Source organism: Thunnus albacares, chromosome 5, assembly GCF_914725855.1.
Source record: "Thunnus albacares chromosome 5, fThuAlb1.1, whole genome shotgun sequence".
NCBI lineage: Eukaryota > Metazoa > Chordata > Actinopteri > Scombriformes > Scombridae > Thunnus > Thunnus albacares.
Genome location: NC_058110.1, coordinates 20,603,690 through 20,617,073, shown reverse-complemented (window position 1 = coordinate 20,617,073; position 13,384 = coordinate 20,603,690). Strand labels below are relative to the sequence as shown.

The 13,384-nt window shown below is 39.2% G+C and overlaps 1 long non-coding RNA gene across 19 annotated transcripts in view; it reads right to left on the bottom strand.

Moving 5' to 3' along the window:
• Nucleotides 1-12,205, bottom strand: part of LOC122982521 — a 262,088-nt gene extending 249,883 nt beyond the window's left edge. For 17 of the 19 annotated variants that reach the window (XR_006403482.1, XR_006403483.1, XR_006403480.1 and 14 more), the window contains exons 1-2: nt 8,146-8,398; nt 6,768-6,873 (exon numbers count right to left, since the gene is read on the bottom strand). This is a non-coding gene — a long non-coding RNA (uncharacterized LOC122982521). Of the gene's footprint in view, nt 1-6,767; nt 6,874-7,879; nt 7,922-8,145; nt 8,399-12,061 lie in introns of those variants that run through there. The other 2 variants (XR_006403470.1, XR_006403469.1) reach the window with 2 other exon arrangements.
• Between the last annotated feature and the right edge of the window lie 1,179 nt (nt 12,206-13,384).

Here is a 13,384-nt window from a genome sequence, read left to right as displayed (position 1 = left end):
CGCTTCTGAACTACACTAGCCAGGAAACTTCTTTCTAAATCCTGTGAATTGCATTGCTGCGCCCACATCAACATGCTGAAAGATTGAACATCCAGCAGCGACCAGAACTTTCCAAGAACTACAGCAGCTGGCCAGTGGCTATTACCCGCTAGAATGTTTTTGTAGTGTTATGTGTGTGATGTTGAGAGATATACTGAGTACAGACAGCAAACACGGTCTAGAGGGGGTTCAAAGACAAAGAACATCCAATGCCCTCATTCACACTTGGGGACAGTTAGCCCGCTGACATCTGTTTATAAAGTACTAATAGCATACCAAAACAATGGAGGAGATTTTCAAATTACTGGAATGACTGTCCCTCAGGACTGTGGGCCTCAACTACTCTGTTAGCACCTCTGCTATCATATCTGTTCCAGAGATTCCTTCTTGCACCATCTGGTGTGCAGTAAATGAGGAGAAAACAGGAGAGAAGCTAGGAAGGAGTTAGAAAACTGGTCTATACAGAGATATCCTGCCTATTTACACCACTGCTCTAATGCTAAAACAGAAGTAAGAAACAGGAATAGCACTAAAAACCCTCCTTTCCTATGCCTTGCTACACTCATTAAAGGCCTACTGCCAGATGTTTAACAGCTGCAACAACTGATTTTCCAGTTTTTTTCACTCTGTTATGGCCCATTTTGAGACAAAACCTCTGGCACGACGACACCAACACAGCAGCTTTTAAATGAGGGCAGATGAATATAAAGAGGAATGGAAAGTGAGAGATGTCGCAGGATCCTCAATGTTATTGACAATCACTGACAGCAGAGCACCAGTAACAGTTGATGAGGCATACCTAAAAACTTCAAAAAGCAATTGTTGTGAAGTAGCTATACAGACCCCTTCACTTTTCACATCTTTGTTGTTTCAAATTCAAAACAATTCTGCTATTAACACAAAATCCCATAATGAAAAACTGAAAATATGTTTTAATGTTCATATTATTTTAAACACATGTATTAATGTGGGTTATTTTATAAATGTATATAAATTAAATATCCCCTCCAGACATGTTTTGAGATGTATATAAAACACTGTACTTTAAATAATGATGTGTCTAATAGTTTTTCCACAAAAAAAGTTCAATTATCTTGTTAAAAATCATTAAAATGACATCTACTCCCTCAATAAAAAGTCCAGAATCTATTATTATGCAAATATTTTTCATTTCAAAAGTTTAACTACTAGATGCAAAATGTCTTACTGTCACTACTTCGCTGTAAAGTCCATTCTCAGTGTTTGTGCACTGGAGGCTCCGAGTTTCCACATCACACTTTTGTAATTTACATATCGGACCATGACTGGCTCCAAACAAGTTGTGATGTCACAAATTGTGCTCAAAGGTACACACCTTAAACTAAGATTTAAAAAGGTGAGCACAAAGAAACTTTCCCCTCATAGAAGATGATTGTGCAAACAGCCTTCTAGTGTCAAACTGCGTATGCATCATTCTGCACAGAAACGCTCAAACATCCAACTGAGGTAACAATAAACAAAACATTTTTGACTGGAGGGGGACTTCAAATATATAAAAACTGAAAGAAATGCTTTGTTTTGCAGTTGAATTCATACACTAGTCACTCCAGACTGAGCCGAGGTGCATCCTGTTTGATGACGCATGAGGTATTGATTGTAACACACTTGTTGCAAGTTAAACTAGGGTAATAATTTAGAAAGTCCCACATCTATCTATATAAAGTTAGAGTTTACAGTGCATGTCAGAACAGAAGGCGGTCATAAAGACTGCTAACACGTAAAGGAGCATAGTGGGCCCTGTCACTGGAAATGAATCAATGTTGGAACAACAGTTACACTTCAGATTACAGCCTGCATTACACTTCCAGGAGACCTCTTAAGTAGGAGTCCAGCCCACTTAGACAAACCGCAATTAAATGGCTCAGAGTAAACGATTCTCTTGTCTGAGCCTAAATTTGGATTCATTGGCCTGAATGTAAAGTACAGTTTCTGGTTAAAACCAAGTACCATCAGCTGGTTGATATCATTCATTATAGCCAAACAAACAATTTAGTTGTTCTCATTAACAACTGCTACTGTACTGAGACCGTCTATCAAATCACTAACATAAATACAGTTAACAACAACACCTGTATTGTGTGACTGGCAGTCTAAATTATTAGTGACAGGCCTCATCACTAATAATTTATTTTGACTGCCAGTCAAAGAGGAGAGACAAAGTTGCCATCTTAACACTGCATTTTTACACGTCATCATTTTTTCCTTATCTACAAACATGACACCAGTGTTTTCAGATTTATCTACTCTGAGAGCAGATTTGAAAAGCACAGTTTTAGGTTTTTAGGTTTAAGTCAGCTTAGTGTGATTTGGTAGTCCAAATAAAAGATGTCTGCAAACTTAGCCACCTCGGTTTGGACATGGTTTCAGGAGCAGGGACTGGGTCAGGACTGAGGGAAAGACTCACAAAGAGGTCATTGACGAAATGCTGCTTGAGTGCACATGCAAACTGGTGCTATTGCTCAAATGTCAGTGACCCAAAACACACAGCGGACACATCCATGAGATGCTTGGGGAGAAGTCTCTGAATGTCCATTAAACCAAAGCCAGATCTGAAACCAACTGAAAATATAATAATCCCTGAAGAACACACTCTACCCATCCAATCTGACACATTAAGAGCAACCAAAGGGAAAAATCTGACAAATAATATAAATCCAGGTGTGCAAAAAGGTGGTACAGGCACACCCAATAAATACATGATGAATAAAAGATCTGAATACCAGTTTAAATTATATTTCGCCACTGCACCAGACAGATAAAAATTACAATATAGATCAGGAAAAAAGTAGTTACATTTTAAATTAATTAAAGCATGTGTGAATTAAAGACCACGTTTTCTCCCCCTGGTCTCGTTCCTCCAGTTCTCTCATCCAATTCATACATCTCCTACACTCTCTCTTCCACAAGTCCAGCCTAAAGGGCCTTTAAGTGACCCCGCCACTTCCATCACGCCAACCTTTGCTCACACTGAGGTGTGTTCGGGGGGCACAGGACAGCAGAACAAGCTTAAATCCCAGTGAAGATGTTTTTGGCCTTGATCACCGTGCACATCGATCCCTGGCTGATTCCCACTCAGATACGTCTTATTTTATTAGTGGCTTCGGCCTTCTGCCGCCCCATTCCGCTGTGATCAATACCAGCATGGGGATGGCCCGTATTTTTCTCACTTTTAGTGCCTTAACGCTGTTTAACCGTGTCACCTGATAAACGACAGGCCCTGCCCAAACACTGATTTCCTATTGATTTCTCCCTCATTCAGCCATCCCTCCCTTCGTCACTCTCCCATTGTTTTTATCTCCAGTTATCTCCTCTCACCTCCCTCAACACGTTCACCCCCCCCCCCCCCCCCCCCCCCCCCCCCCCCCCCAACTTAAGTAGAGGATGGACCTGCCACCTTTAACTCGTTCAACCACAGACACCCATTCTGTTAAGAGTAAGCTTAAGTCAGACTAAAAGGGGGCCATTCTGCTGGATCATCATCTTTTAAGGAAATATTATCCAAAAAAACCCTATCAGTTCACCTTGTTACCTGTAATATGTAACACATACCTAATTTCAAACCATGGGAGGTTTGTGCTGAAAGGTAGGTTTGTGTTTCTCATTTTCCATCATTACCCACCAAACGGCCCGGACACAAACAGTGGTGGAGACCTATCTGTGTGCACGCAAGCATCGACAGAGCAGGATACAGTGAGCACCATGCAACAGATGCTATGACAACCTGGAGGGAGACAGCTCCATCCATCATCCGTTGTAGTCCTGATGATCGAAGCTGCGTTTGGACTACGGAGGAGGATGCACTGGGAGTTCCAACAGGGCAACACACAATCCACTTAAGGGGCCTCTATTGAACTATAACTGCGTAAACACGTTTGATATGAGCACAGTAGATTGTGAAATGAATGTGGAAATAGATGAACAGCAGTGATTAAGATACAAGACTACGGCTGAAACAAAATGGGGGAAAATTATGTTGTGGACATTTGAGATAAAATTAAATGAACTGCAAATGGATATCAGAGAAAACAAATTATTAAAAAGGAGGATCGAACTGTTTCTGCACTACCTCTATCTCCCTTTCTCTTCTCAGACGGCATGTTATTTATACAAAATTAAACCTGCTCCTATTCCTGCTTAGTCTGGCTCATCCACTCAGTTACCCCTTTATTGATCTCTCATCTAAGGCACTTCTGTAAATCCAGTCTGTTCCTCCCAGCCTTACTGCCATTAATGCCATTAAAATGTGGGTCCCTTATCACCAGATACTTTGAAGATGTCTGGATCAGCTGTGGCTGAGGTCATGATACAGTCTTAATTTTCTAATCCACAGGACAACACAATTATCTTATCACTGTGAAACTCCTGCGTCTATTTGAAGTTTACGTCCTGTAAAAACATTAGCTATTGAAATTCTCTGTGTTGTTTCGTACTTAAATTGCACACATTTCTCACAACTTTGCCGTTAACATTTTTTACCTGTTGTAAACAGATGAATAAAAAACAAATAATCCACTCTTGTAAATCTGGTGTTATCACACGTCAAGTCTGAATAAGTAAGCCGCCGCTATGAGCATCTGTTAAAGAATCCACTAACATGACCTGGCATCTTTTATTAGGCCTCTCAACCTTTAACAATGGGTTAAGTGATAAATTGACATTTACAGCACAGCCTGCCAAGTAACACTATGTACAGCGCATACTGAGAAACTGACCGAGAAGTAATAACGAGCGAGTGGGCAAGAGCAGAGATTTTCTATTAACACGAGGGGAGAGGAGTTAAAGGGGTTGTGGGCTATGAGAGTACTGGTTTCTTGAACAAAACTGCCCCGTTTTAAGAGGCACCCCCCTCCACCACCACCACAACACCCCTCTGCAAAGTTATCAAGCTACAGCCACGGAGGAGTTTGAGCACCAGCTAGTGGTAGTGGGGTTTCACTGCCAAGACGCCCCACACCAAACACATTAATCATGACCAGGGGAGTGTAAAATTCAATCGGCTCCTTCCATCCATTTCATGTGAAGCAGACTGAAGGCCGGCCTTGTAGTGCCTGAGAAAGGAAGGATGAAAAAAGGGGGGAAAAAAGAAAGAGGAGCTCCCTACACTTCATCAGAACCCCTACTTCATAACAAATGGAGTGTCTCTCTGGCGGAGGAGTGCCATCAGAAACGCGCGTTCTCTCTATCCATTTAATTCCGGCAGTGGAGGAAGGGTCAGGGAGGGAGCAGTGGGTGCGTGTTCTGCTCTCCGCTCGCCGCTTCCCCAGTCACACAGTAAACTACCTTTTAGGAATTGTTTCTCAATAAGAAATGATCAGTCCATTTATCTGCACCAGGCGGGCCTGTCTCCTCACCCAGACCTCCAATATTTTTCGTTTGACCTGATCAGGGCTATAAACTAGACCGAGACACTTTCAATTTGTCACCCGAGGAGGCCTCTGCGAGTCCCATGCTACTGATTGCATCCTCCCTCCCACATGTAAAAATTCCACTTCCATGCTTGAAATCTTTTTTTTTTTTTTCAATGCATACAGCTACTTGGAAAAAAAAGCCTCTAATTCAAGCTATAACACATGTTCTAAGACACAATAACCACTCACATTCATTCACTTTTTCCACATCATAATGTGTTCTATTGATGAATGTAGTCAGGCAATATGTGGATGTGTAAAGAAAAAAAAGATTTCTCATTACATTAATTGCAGGTGAATGCTAAAATAAAAATCTCTCTCCCTCTTGCTAAACACATATGTATCAAGGACACTAAATAACTACAATTTTTTGCTTATTTTTTCACTTACTAATAAGGAATTCCTAAGTATAAGTTGATATGTTATTAAATATAATGACTCTCATGCATAAAACTTGCCTATCACAAGGTCACTTTTCCAGTTTACAAGCCAAGAAAGATGTGCTTAACTGTCAGTGAGTTCAAGCAGTGACTCCTAATGTTAATGTGTTAACATTAACATCAAATCTCATGTCATTATCACACTAACATAGAAGTGGTTGATATGGGTAAGTATTGTGATATGGTTAATTTTCTAGAAAATCAATTGAGAATAATCTACGTAAAAAACAAATTCTATATTGCTGTTGCTCATTGGTTTGCAACATTGCTCACAATGGCTCAATACAACTAAATATATAAAGAATACAAATTGGCTGACAAATTTATATCGTCTCACAGAATAATATCACGCAATCCGACACTAACATCTGAAATTTTTACCATCCGTGTGCTACTAGAAATAGAAATCTAAGATAAAACGTGAGCCTTTCAACAAACAGGACCATCCAAAAACTGGGAGCAAGCACTTACCACTGGTTGTTCATTGAGGGGAGAAATATTAACCATATTGTTTTCTTTCAAAACATGTACAAACTTTGAACAGGGGGTAATTACAATTCACACATGACTTGCTTTCCCATCAAACCCTTTAAAACAGTTAAACATTCTTTGAATTGGATGGAACATGTCAATGATTTTTTTGACAAACTGAAATATGGCGAGGAACACTCAACCACATACACGCAACCTGTTCAAACTGCTGCCTTGTCTGAGTCACATGCACACGATTAATCACTGATACCTCCGGCTGTCACCTCACATTTATGTGGTTACACAACACTAATGGGCAACTGAGTGGAACTGAAAAACACATGGAGAAATTTAACCTTTCTTCTCTTACTTGTTTGTGTCTTCCTTTAACAAGTTGGGCAGAGAAAAGCCTCCTTCCCGTCAGATGACATGACACAAATGCACCGTGGCTTCAGTCACTGTACTTCAAAGGATCCCTAAAAGGCAAAACACACAACATAAACTCCACTGTGAGACATAGCAATGAAGCAAATCGTTGCAAAAATGGTGAAAAAAATATAATTCACTGTTTCCAAAAGCCCAAGGTGACTTCCTCAAACATCTTTTGTCCTGACCAACCAAAGATGTCTATCACAGAAGACTAAGAGGAAAGACTCAAAATGATTTTTAAAAATAACTGGCAATTCATTTTAATTCAACTAATTATTAACTGATTAATAGTTGCAGCTATAATCAAGGTGCTTTGTTTAATAAACAGTGAATCAGTGTCTGATAAGAGACCCAATTTGGATCATATAATAAAAATTAATTGCTTAACTAATTAACAGACAGTGTCAACAGGATTTACAGCTTTTGGTTGCTTACAGCATGGTTGTTATATTTTACCTGTTTAAATTTGTAGTGACAAGGATCATGTGCAATTTGACCCCATATATAAATAAAAATGTTATATCAAGAATGGTTCACCAAATTGTCAAAACACAAATATCTTTGGTGATTGTCTTATTGTCAGAGAAAAACCAGTACGCATAAAATGAATGTCACAAAGAATGTGGTTCAGCTTCATAAATAATGTAAAAAAAAAAAATCAAAGACAGAGTAAATGTACTAAAAAGGTATGGTATGAAGTAAGAGTCATTTTTAGTCGGTGGCTCATATTTATCCAGTTCTGTGGCTCTAAACAATGTGCCTCTTTAAACCAGAAAACTCACGAAGGATACTGCAGTCTTGTAGGTCATTCTGTAAGGTTGATGGGTTTTAGCTACATTTTTTGGTCCACACAAAATGAATTTATTTCAGACAGAATGAATCAGTGTGACAGGGGCACGGTCATTCACATAAGCAGAAGCTTGTTTTTCTGACAACAATGAAGTGTAGACAGTGGCTCTAATGTGTATATCTCAGACAACTACAGTCATCATATGTAGGTATGTGGGACAGCATTGACGTAACTTTAGCTGATAAAATAATGGACGTACCCACCGTAACGTCACCCACTGGTTTATGAACTTGTGTTATGAAGCCTCGAGTTTGGCATTTTGACCGTCGCCATCTTGGATTTTTGGAGCCAGAAGTGATGAGAAGTGATCATATTTGAACGAGAAGATGGAGCTAACCCTTACGCTAGCTGCTAGCTTGGTTAGCGCGGTGCATTTACAGTCTATGGTTAACTGTGATAATGCTAATGCTATTGCTAATTTTGGCTAGCGAAAAACAGGCTTAAAACCATCAAAACAAAATGAACTAACCGGAAAAACGTAACATCCGACTCCTTAGGTCTTTGAGTAAAACCAAACGCCGAACAAGACTTTTTAGGCGACCAAAATGTTACAATTAACTTTCATGGACTGAAAACACACCGAAGCAGCAGCTATGCTTATGCCTGTAATCGGTCAATATGGGGTTCCGCCATGTTTACGTAACCTAACCAACGTAGTCGCCATAGTAGTGACTTTATCGTCAAATTTAAATTAAATGGGACCATAATTTACAAAATGAACATCATGCTGTATTGTAGAAGACTTGAAACTAACGATTGAGACCATAAACTCATTAGGAAACTATTTACTGAGGTAATAAATCAAGTGAGAAGTAGGGTCATTTTCTCATAGACTTCCATACAAACTGACTTCTTTTTGGAGCCAGTGGAGTCGCCCCCTGATGGCCATTAGAGTGAATGCAGGTTTAAGGCACTTCCGCATTGGCTTCACTTTTCAGACCCAGAACTACAGGCTTAGTTGACAGTAGAGGATTAAAGATGCCATGTCGTGGTCATGCTTAAATTTAGGCAGATTTTAACTTAAATAACCACAGCTTTATTGATTAACAGGTGACTCAAGTTACTAGATACAACTGCACATTTACACTTTGCACATGTAGGTTTGTGAGACTGACACCCTGAGAGAAATACAGTTCTGCCTGAACTAGTTGTGCAGTAGATTAGAGGACCCATATAAGGGTTGAGTTTTTGTTTGTTGCCTTGTCATGACAGGAGTAGAGAAAGATGTTTGTGTAGCTGTGTGCACATGAGCATGTTTTAAATTTGCAGAGTATTCTTAAATTAAGCTTAGTTTGGTTTAATTGTTTATTGTTTGTTTGTTTGTTTTTTAGCTATGTCCACTTTTAGTTGCACAATGTAAATAAATCACCCTTCTTTTTTTTTAGTCAAGACTAAGTCTTGTGATGCTGTCCTCTATTACCTTCCTAGACCCTCTACACACCATTGCACACTTGCGTCATGTTGCCTAGTGAAAAAAAAAATTGCTGCACTGTGATGATAATCACATATAATAATACTTTTCTTTCTTTTTACTTTCTGTAAAATTTAGGTAAGTGTTTTTTTTCTTCTCTCTTCTTTCTCTGAATGCTTATCACCACCTTCAGGGGAGCAAAGCCACAACAGCTTCATATCAATGTCTGTTCAGTGTGTTGGTTAGAGGGGTAGAAATGGGCATGCCCACAACACCAAAGTAGGTAACTCTGCCCTTGAGATGAGTAACCTTAAACTGGGGGAGCAAGGCTACATATCTCCTGAGATGCCCACTTATGTCAACCCATTAAAGGACAGGTTCACAATTTTTCAAGTCTTTCTTAAACAACAGTCAGGCTTGCTGTAATCATTCCTCCTGTTCATACTGACCATTAGAAGATCCTTTCATAATGCACTTGATGGGAGCCAAAATTCACAAGCCTTTCTCTGTGCAAAAAATTATTTAAACGTTTATCTGAAGCTAATGTGAAGCTTCAGCCATCCAAATCAGTCAAATCAAGTAGATATCTTTCAACATCACAGTCTTTTTGGTGCCAAAGTTGTTACTGTACCTCCACTGCAGCTCAACAGGGAAACACTGTCCAAAGAAATGCAAAGAGGGAATGTGATGCAAAAAAGACTGTAAATGTGGCAGATATTCACTTAATATGACTAACTCAGACTGCGGAAGCCTCATATAAGCTTTAGCCCCCATCTTTTACATTGAAAGCACATTTGAAATGGATCTTTTAATAGCCAGTATGAGGAATTATTACAGTGAGGAAAACCTCTTTCAGTGTTCATATGGGCACCTAACTGCTGTTTTAAGACAGACTGGAAAAACTGTGAACCTGTCCTTTAATGTTACCCTTTGGCAGAAGACCAGGGAGAGACAGACCGTCTGTAAACATTTTTCAGAGCAGACATTTTGATACGCATAAAAGCACAGGTGCAATTAATAACATCAGTGATGGCTGATTCCCATTTAGTTCTTCCAAATTCATGATGCTGGTATAGTGGTTCACCAGTATGGTCGTCATTAATGTTATCAATTCCACCTGTGCTTTTCTTGCTATGACAAGTAAAAATTTCTGCTGTTGGTGCACTTGCTGTTTAGGACACATACCATATAGCTGCATGGATCATTTTCACAGCAGACATTTTGACTTGTCATAGCAGAAAAAGCACAAGTGAAACTATTAACATGAATGATGACTCTTTTCCATTAAGTGTCCAAGTAAGCCATACTGGTGAACCAGCATGCCCAACAGCAGGGCTAATCTAAATGGAATACAGTTGTTATTAATATCATTGATTACACTTGTGGTTTCCCTGCTTTGGCATGTTAAAATGACTGTTGTGAGAAAGGTATATTTCGTAGGCCTGGGCCATATATACTGGCGATAGACATTCTATAAATAGCAATATGACAGTTGTTCGATAGAATGTTTGATAGTTTCATTGCATACATTAAATGCAAACCACCATGAAAGCACGTAACAAATACGTAAAGTTTGGTTGCATGAACAAACCGTGCTCCTTCCCTGGCTCATAAACAGCCTATAATATTCCTTAATAATGGAGAGTGTTACGAGTGACATGCAAACAGCCAATCATTTAACAGGTGTGTTGTTCGGTTGCACCATCGACTATGACTATAGGGCTGAGCTATATCGCCCAGCCCTAATAGTTCAGCCGCAGACCTGTGTTGCAATTTCTACCCCTCTCTCTGCATTTTTGACTACCGAGTAAAGGCAAAAAAGTTGTTTTGTTTTTTTTAAACCTGCTGTGAAAATCTTTCACCTGGCAGAAGTAACCAATACTCTACCGCTAATGGTCTCATGTTTAAATGGTAGTGCTGTCTTGTCAGTGAGTTATCCATGTGAATTTCATGACGCATATTAAAATGTGTGTCTGTAAAATCTTGCCTCTGAGAATGACAACAGCTGTGGCCAGTCAGGACTGCTACTGCAAGCCATGCAGAATGTACCCGTGCATTTATTTCTTCCACCAATTATACTATTCAAACTCTTTCTCAGTAAGCTCACTAATCCATTTTGTTATCTGAAAAGAAGGTGCTGCACTGACCAACAAATGAAGTGAAATTCTACAACAAAACAATGTCAAGGACAGATGATGGATAAAGGTTATTTGCCAATCTTAAAATGTCAAGTACACACTTGGCAGAAATTGGAAGTCCCAAAGCCAGCTGGGGAAAAAAAAAGCCCTTCGTGCAGTCAGATGAAACAGCTGGGAATACTCTGTTGTGTTGTAACTGATGGCATGATCTCAAGTGCTTCTTGAAAGATTATCTGTTCACAAACCAAAAAATAATTGGTTGACACAGTGGAATCAACAGATACCTGGAGGAGACCATTTTAGGCCTCAAAGTTTGCTCACAGAGAGCCATCAACTATTAAATCAACTTTTTTGGGCTCAAAAGAGGCTAAACACAATAAGAGTGATTTTCCATTAATCATTTTCATTACACCTCCTAGTTTCTGGGGAAGGTTTCACTTCATTTTATGTGTGAAGAACAGCAGCCCTCTTCCTGTTTTGAGCCATAGAGCAAATATAGTACTTTCCATTTATATGTACAGCACCAGTCAAAAGTTTGGACACACTGTATTTCCCATGAAATCTGACACAGTGCTGTACAGTCAAGTGTTAAGGCAAGTAACTTTAACCTAAAGATTTATGCTTCAGGGTTTAACTTTATCACACCGAACAGTCTTGTTATATGTAACCTAGAGATAAATAAATAAAACAAGCAGCAGCATTACCAGTTTGGCTAACATTAAGCATAAAATTATGGCTCGGTATCAACTTAATTAGTGTTTACCAGGTAGAAGGGAGCTAGCTAGCTGGCTAACTTTGCTGTCAGTTAAAAACATTTACAAACTTGCATAACTTACCATAAAGAACTCATGTAACACTGTGTTCAGACTAACATATTCAGCGTTTGGTAGCTACAAGGTCACTTAACAAACAGTAAACATTGGAAATATGAAATCACATCACTACAGATGTCACACTCTGGAAAATTGGCGCGTAATCCAGTGTTGCTTAGCAACCATGTGTTCAGTGCTTCCAGGGATGGCTGAAGGCTGTACTGCAGCAGTCTGCAACATGGATGTTTAATAAGAACTACTTCAACTTCTTATAATACATCCATAGTCTGTACTTAAAGAACCTTCTCTGAGAGCTTCACCTGCCATCCAGTGGACATGGCCGGAATAACTTGAGAATTTGGAGCTGCTTGGCCCCTATTATTGACCCCTCAGTACTGTCATTTAATCCTAGCAAGTATACTACACGCATATAGTTATATATAAATAACAATAACATAATAATACATTTCATTTGTACCACACTTTTCATGAATCTCAAAGTGCTACAGAATTAAAACATACAACACACAGCATAAAGAAAATAAGAGTTAAGATGAAAAAGCCTTCCTGAATACAAAGGTCATTAAGGCCCACATGGTCTGTACTGGGGGCCCGTACCAAACTGAAATAAGTTAGGTCTTAAAACTATGTTGTGACACAGAAACATTCGGGGCCTCAAGATTAGCTAATATAAAGCAGGACCCACTTTTCAGATCCTTATCATGTTAGCTGATATTGTGCTTTAGTGTTACATATTTACACAACAAATAAATCAAACACGGTTTACACACTGCAAGCCTGGAGCTCATAAGAAGGTAGGTTGCTCACTTAACTTGACAGGTAATCCAGCATTGCCAGTGGTCCTTTTCTTTGTTTGTTTGTTTTATAGTAGTCAGATAAGTAGTTTTATTATCAAAAACTATGCCTGTAATGGGGTGCTACACTCTCATGGCCATAGCAGACCATGATACATGGATACACACGACTAGGGGTCAACAAGTGAATCTTCCATTTATCCACCATTCAGATTTTTTTGCATTACATTTTCTTGATTGGTTTGCACTGTGTGGTACTTATTCTCACATGAATGCAAAATATTCTTAAATTTTGACTGCAATACTCATGCAGTGTCAAGTTGGTATATTCACTGCAGTTCAGCCCATATGTGTATCATACCAGCTCTTTAAATGGGTAGATTGCTAAAAATAAGTCACTCCTCCTGCCCATGTATGAATAGAAAAAAATATTTTAAGGTTACACACTTACCAAAGGGAGAACTAATACATACAAACTCTCATAAATGGCTTTGTACTTTGTGATTTTCTGAATAGTTGGGGCTAAGCGTTG